Here is a 7,165-nt window from a genome sequence, read left to right as displayed (position 1 = left end):
ATAAAAAAAAATGACACCATGTGATTGCAATCACTAATTTTAGCATATTCTCAGAGGTTCAAATTGCTATTGTTGACTGGGGTAATTATGTGGAGAAAAAAATTCTTTATTTCCTTCTGAAGCCAGAATACTTGGAAAATATGAGTCAATTAATATGTATTATAGTTAAATATATTAATTATGTCATCATAAAATTGCTTACTTTGTTTCACAAATTTTGTAATTATAATGATAAAAGATAGCGTTTTTAAGGTATGAGAAATGCCACATAGTTTATCTCCTCTGGTCTGCAAAACATCCTTATGAGACATGGGTATTAATATCTCTATTTGCAGCCAGAAAACTGGACTCAGTTAATTGACTCGATTTTGGTTGGTTAGCAGAACTATATAGTATCAGAGAGAGAATTCAAATAAACACAAGGTTTTTCTTGACTCCCATTGTCACAATTTGTCCTTTATTTTCCAAGATAACCTATAATACCATGAGGGTGATGTTTCAACTTGTGAGTGAATTAAATTTAGGTGTAGCAAAGTTTCACATAGTGGTCAACTTTGCTTTTTTCTCCAGAGTCATCTAAAGTCCAGTGACAAGACAAAAATCAAGATAACTAGAGATGATCCAAGATGCATTGGATGACCTTGACTTTTGTAAAATAAGGTAGTTTGCCAGGTCTCAGTTTGTCTAAGACCATGTCCATTCAATGACCAAGTGTCAGGTAACAATTGAAACAAAAAATGACCTAATTTACAATCAGAAAACTATGACTTTGGCAGAAGACCCTCAAAATTTCTTGCCATCAGCATTCTTTCCATTATTTGCCATACACTGTCTCTTAAACTAAGAAGCATGTATTTTATAAAACAATTTGTAAAGTGCTTTGAGCTCTTGGGAAAACAATGAAAGAAATATAAAGCTTTTTCATGGCCACATCCCAGTAACACTATCTTAATTCAAATCCTTTTTATTTGAAAAGCCAAAAACTTTTTTGTAATTCAGTCATTGATTCTTTCCAGGCATATAGGTATACCTACTGAGTTGACTTTCAGCTCTCGCTGTTTCTTAGGAGGAAAAAAGTCCAGTCAATTTAACAATAACATTCTTGATGCAAGCTTGTTTTCTTATCATTTGATTCTTTTTGTTAAAAGGAAGTTAAAGTCTAAAAGTCCATTTAGGTCTGGATCAAGCCTATAATCCTGGGTAAGAACAGACGAGATGTCTGCATGTATGAACCTTTAATATAAACCTTTAATATAAACGAGTGGGAAGTTGGGAGGAACAAACAAAAAAATCTGCCTTTCAAAAAAGGCTTTGTGAGAAAGGCCTGCCTTATTGCTGAATTTCTCACCATTATAGTGCTCTTTTAGGTTAAAGCATTATGTGTCTAGAAAACCTGCATTAAAATTCAAATTCTTCACCCAGGAGATCACATACTGATCTATAATTCCCCATTACCATATTATCGAGGATTACTGAGGTGTTTGATAGTCAAAACAAGAAATATGATGAAATACATTAAGTAACATAGAATAGTTGATGGGAAAGAGGTCATCCAGGAAGAGCCTGGTGTTTGTGGTACTTTTGCATAGGTTAAAAGCCTAGAAGACCATTGGTAGCATTAATGTATTGAATCCTAGGGGAGAAAACACCACAAAGAAAAGCTAAAGGGAATCTCAAACAGTTCCCTTTATATTTTTACTAGTGCTGCTAGTTACCAGAATGGAATATTGCAGTTGACTTGATTTTCTGTTCAACTCAAATTCAATCAAAAGATGCAATTTGCTTCAACCTTTGTCAAAAATCTTTTTGAGGTATACAACACTAGCATTACTATCTCACTCTCATCCCAAAGACACAATTTGGATTGCATGATAACAGTGTTACTTGTATTTAGATATGTTGTTTGAAGCAGCTTCCTATGCTTGTGTAAGCTTCCAAGTAGTGCTCAAAGCTCAATCTACACCATTTCACTCAAATGAGCATATAAAAACATACCTGACAGTTCCAGTCTTGAGATACCAAATGAATATGCATAAACAACTTCCCTATGTCCCCAGTCTTTTCCTATTATTTTACATTCTATATTCATATCTATAAGTATAGATCAACTCCCTCAAATAACTCCTGATTTTCTTGGCATAGATCCCCACTTATTTGAATCCCCAATTCTTTCCCTCCTCAGCACAGCCCAAAAAAACTCATTTACTCAGCATATAAGCTAACGGGAATTTACTAATAGGGAATTTAAAGTAAAATGCAATCAAATTAACATCTGAAGTGGCTTAAATGTCATTGCTGCTATTTCTGGCAGAGTCCAAATTTACATCCTGTTCCTCACCCCTCACAAATTTCTTTTCCACATCCTCATCCCATTTTTTCAAGAGGTTGAAATTAATAGTTGAACCAATTGACCTCTCCTTTGATTGTGCAATGCTACCAAGCATTCTTAATCTCAAAGGCAAACCCCAGTTCCTTCCATTTCCTTCTATGATGAGTGATGATCATTGATTCTGGTTCCTATCCAGTATCCATGTACCTATAAGGTCAGCTTCTTTCTCCCTATATCTTCTAGTTTCATTTGTTGCAATCATACTCTAAAAATTCAAATTAATAAGAATCACAAAGTATTTGTGTCTCTTTTGAAAAATCACAATATCTCTCCAGCATAATTCTCCCCAATAATTGCCCTTTTGTTGTTTTTTAGTCCTCCCTTCTATACTTCTATCTCCTTTTGGGGACTAAAAGTTGGGAAATAACATGGAAGCAGGTAAGGAGATAGGAAAGCATGGATCATCTGAAGACTATGAAGAAATAACAGAAAATAATCTATTTTCCTTTTTTAGCAAGAAATATAATAGCCATAACTATTCTTTGATGGCTGATGCCCATTCGCTGTTAGATTTAGACAGATATGTGACTCTACCTCCCCAAAGCTTTCATTTTAAAAATAAGGAAACTGTGGCCTTGAGAAATTAAATGATCTGCCTAAAGCTTCACATATTGTTAGCAGAAGGAATAGATTTCAATAAAAAACTTACGAGATCTAGAGGATACAAAGAATCTGTGATTACATTGAGAGGTATGAAAGGTAAAACTGTTCAACTTAAGGATACCCTCCTCTACATTATTTTTCTTTTACTCTTATTCTACCCTCAGATTGCTTTTTAATACCTTTAGTATTTGTTTGGCTACCTGAGAAAGAGAAATATGAAATTGAAAAAAGATAATGCACATTCAGCCAATTCTATTTTTTCAGATGGCTATTATCTCTTTCTCTTGCCTCTACATCATTGACACCAAATCACATAGAGTAGAAAATGGCAGGAATCCATCAGGAATTTCTAATATACTCTGCATGCTTTTCTTTTCTCTCAGTTCAGAAAAACTTTGTAAATAATATTTTTGTTTTGTTCTCATTTTTTAAATAGGGAAAAAAAACCCAGAACTGAACAAAAGGACTATGTAGCTTAGACCTCTTTGCCAAGTTACCTGAAATGAATTGGGCTTCTAAAAAACCTGGCTTAATAAGCCTTCTAAGTTAATGAGCTAAACTTTTTCCATTTGATATTCTTAATGTTCCCAAAACTGTGTGGGTGTCCTGTTGTTTGTGTATTTCTTGCCTCTTTTGGTCTATATTTCAGTAATATATTTCAAATGCATTTCTAACTCATTAGCCATCTAATGAGGTATCTATACCCCCACAGAGATCTTTTGCCTTATTAGAGTTATTTGCTTTATTAGAGTCAATGATGCTGTTGTCCATGCCCAAGGTGTGACTAAGAGGTAATAAGAATGATTTTTTGTATAACTGGTAAACTGGATCTAATAGTCAGAGTTAGAATAACAGCTTGTTTGGGGTGGGGGTTGAGAGGTGTCTAGATCTGATTTCACCAAAGTGAGTATTCTAAAGGGACAAAAATACAGCAGATGTATATTTTCTGATATTTTTCTTTTCAAAATGTCTCCTTACTTCATAATTATATATCATTTGAAACCTGAAGCTTATTACTCCTCAAAACAATCAACTTATTGCTACAAGAAAATGGTATTTTGGGGACAAGTGTGCACAGACAGTATTCCTAGTCCAGTGCCCTAGATGCAGAACACTATATCTGTCCTCTGTGGAAAATACAATGTGAAATTTAACTCAGGAATAAGGGAGGAAATTATTTTTCCATAAATGCATAAATTAACATTTGACTTCCTAATAAATGTTCATTTTAAGGGAAATGATTTCTCCTTGAAGTTAAGAATTCTGCATCTAGAACTGGCAAAGAAGAGAGGTAAAATGTAGTGGGGCTAAGAATAATAATAATTAGCACTTTCCATCTTCAAAGCATTTTGCAAGACATTAACTTTGTCATCTGCACAGCAATCATGCAAGGTTTATAAAACACAGTTTTTACCTGATGTTCTCTCTAATCCAATTCTATAAAACATTTTAACACTCATTGGAGAGGAAAGTTGGGGGTTGGTGAGTATACATGACATGTTTGCCTGGTGGAATCCTCACATGGACTTTGGAGCAAATATGGATATTCTCTAATTGGTTCTGATCCATTTACCACATAGTGAAAAAACCCTTTTTGATTAGCTGTGGATCTGAAATTTGGATGCATTCAAAATTCATTAATCAGTCAAAGGAAAAGATTGCGCTTGTTATTTTCCTCCTTGGTAGTGTTTCAAGAGATGAAGAGAGAGACATTTTGTAAGTATCTGAATGGGGAGGCCTTGGACCCTCCCAAATTTATAGGCCAAAGTATGGCCCATTAATGTGTTCCAACATTTTTTGCCTCTTTATATTTGTTATGTCTCATTTTAAGTGAATTAATGGGCATAATTATGATCTTATAATCTCTGAATGATTAGAGAGCATATAATATGAGTCATCAGAAGTCAGATAGCCAGAAATCATACTGAATTTTGTAGCTGACCAGCCCAGTAGCAAGACACTGAGGGAACCAGACCAATAGTAAGATAAGGTCTCATCCAGGGACCACACTGCAATTGAAAGTGAATTTGGTATGATAAAGTCTATGTAGAAATTGCTCATTTGATCCCTTTCAACCCAGGGACTGAGATGGTAAAAGGAAGAATGTATCCCCCAGGAATTGTAAGGAAAGAAGGCAGAGAATTAAAAAAGCACTTATTAAAGACCAGGCACTGGGCTAACCTAGGTGTCACAGTGGTAAGAGTACTGGGTTTGAAGTCAGGAAGCCTCAACTTCCTGAGTTCAAATCTAGTTTGGGGTACTGTCTAGCTGTGTGACCCTAGGCAAGTCATTTACCTCTGCTTGGCTCAGTTCCTCATTTGTAAAATTAATTGGAAAGGGAAATGACAAACCAGATCAATATGTTCATGACCTCAACTGGGGTCTTGAAAAGTCAGACAAAACTGAATAACAAAAATTGTGCTAAGTGCTTTATAAATATCATACAATAACACTAGGAGACAGGTACTATTATTAACCTCATTTTATAGTTGAGGCAGAAAGTTTAATTGACTTACTCAAGGTCAGATAGCAGATAGATGTTTGAGACTCAGGTCTTCCTGAATCCAGACTTCATGCTGGACTACCTAGGAGAGAAATGTTTTTACTTCTGATTTTTTCTATATCTTTGTAGTAACTATCCCTTTGTAAAAGAAATTCATGTGGATTGGTTAAATATAACTGGAATGCTAGTCACTGTCACTGGTAGCTAACTGAAGGGTATATTAAAAATAGAAGATCAAGCAGATCCTCTGCTAGAGATAGCCCAAACACTTAAGTGTAGCCCTAAGTCCCAGACTCATTCTGGAAAAATTCAAGGTCTTGCTGTACTTTGTCTTCCTATACTTTATTTTGTTAATGTCTTTCCATAAGATCTGAATCTTTTCTTTCTTCTTCGTCATGTGTGATTTGCCTAACCAATCTTGCCTTATAGTTTATATTGTAACAGTATTTGGAATACTAGATTGCTAGCCTGATTAGTACCATAGCCCTATTCATTTGGAAATTACTTCCTAAGTACTTAGAAAATGCCAGCTGTTTCTGCCCAACCAGAAAAATAGCACTCCACATTTTATAAGGTGATTCTTACCCTAAATTGAATTTTATTATTTGTTTTGGAAGATGCAATGTAGTGCCTTCCTTTAATTGATGTTTTACAAGGTTATTTGGGTGTGTTTGTAGAGCTTGAATAAAATGGAGCATTAAAAAAGAATGTTGGTTAGATTTCTAGCTCCAGTATTGGAGAGTTCTTCTCTTTCTCCAATGTATCACATATGAATTATTTGTATCAGTCTTACAAGTATGTTGTGAGGGTACGATTGTCTAGTTGATAGAGCAATGAATTTTTAAATCAAGAAGACTGGGGTTTCAAATATTGCTTTTAACTGTATTTTTAAAAAATAATGTGACCTTGGAGAAATCATTTGAACTTTTAAAACCTCACCTTTCTTATCTGTAAAATTAAGTAGGACCTGCCTCACAAAGTTATTGTGCAACTCAAATGAATTAATGTATGTAAAACATTTCATTAACTTAAAAACACTGTGTAATCAGTTATTCTTGTTATCATTCCTATTATTAAACCCAAAAATATGTGAACAAATTTCTACTTTTTGTAGGAAAACCTAAACCATGTCAGGAACTCATTAAACCAATTGAGTTAGGTTGTCTTTACAGAGCATAAAGTAGAGCTGACATTTAACAACCATTCTCCTCATTAAATGAGCAAAAATGTAGCCAGCACCTGAAGGCAACCCCAAACTAACATGGTGGGTCCCCCAGATTGTGTTACTCTAGAGGCCAGGTACTTTCTAGAACTGTATGAAACCATAATTCATGAGCCCTCACAAATTATTTCAGTGCAAAGGCATTTCATGAAATAGCATAATAAAAAATTCCTTAATAATACATTTTTCCATAAACCGCAGGCACATTTCCCCACAGATACATATGCCATCATAAGAAGAAGAGACACAAGGTAAAGAACACATTTGGAGAAATGCCCATATAGGAAATACATGTCCAGAGCACACATATAGATGGACACATTCTGACAGGGAATATAAAACAGCTAAAATACATGTGTGGAAGGGGGATTCTCTTGTTCCAACAGCACAGGGTCAAAGTCTTTTGGTGTCACTAAATTATTCCTTTATTTATCTCCATCAGATTCAT

Source organism: Sminthopsis crassicaudata, chromosome 3 (genome assembly GCF_048593235.1).
Source record: "Sminthopsis crassicaudata isolate SCR6 chromosome 3, ASM4859323v1, whole genome shotgun sequence".
NCBI lineage: Eukaryota > Metazoa > Chordata > Mammalia > Dasyuromorphia > Dasyuridae > Sminthopsis > Sminthopsis crassicaudata.
Note: the sequence above shows the minus strand (reverse complement) of the source record.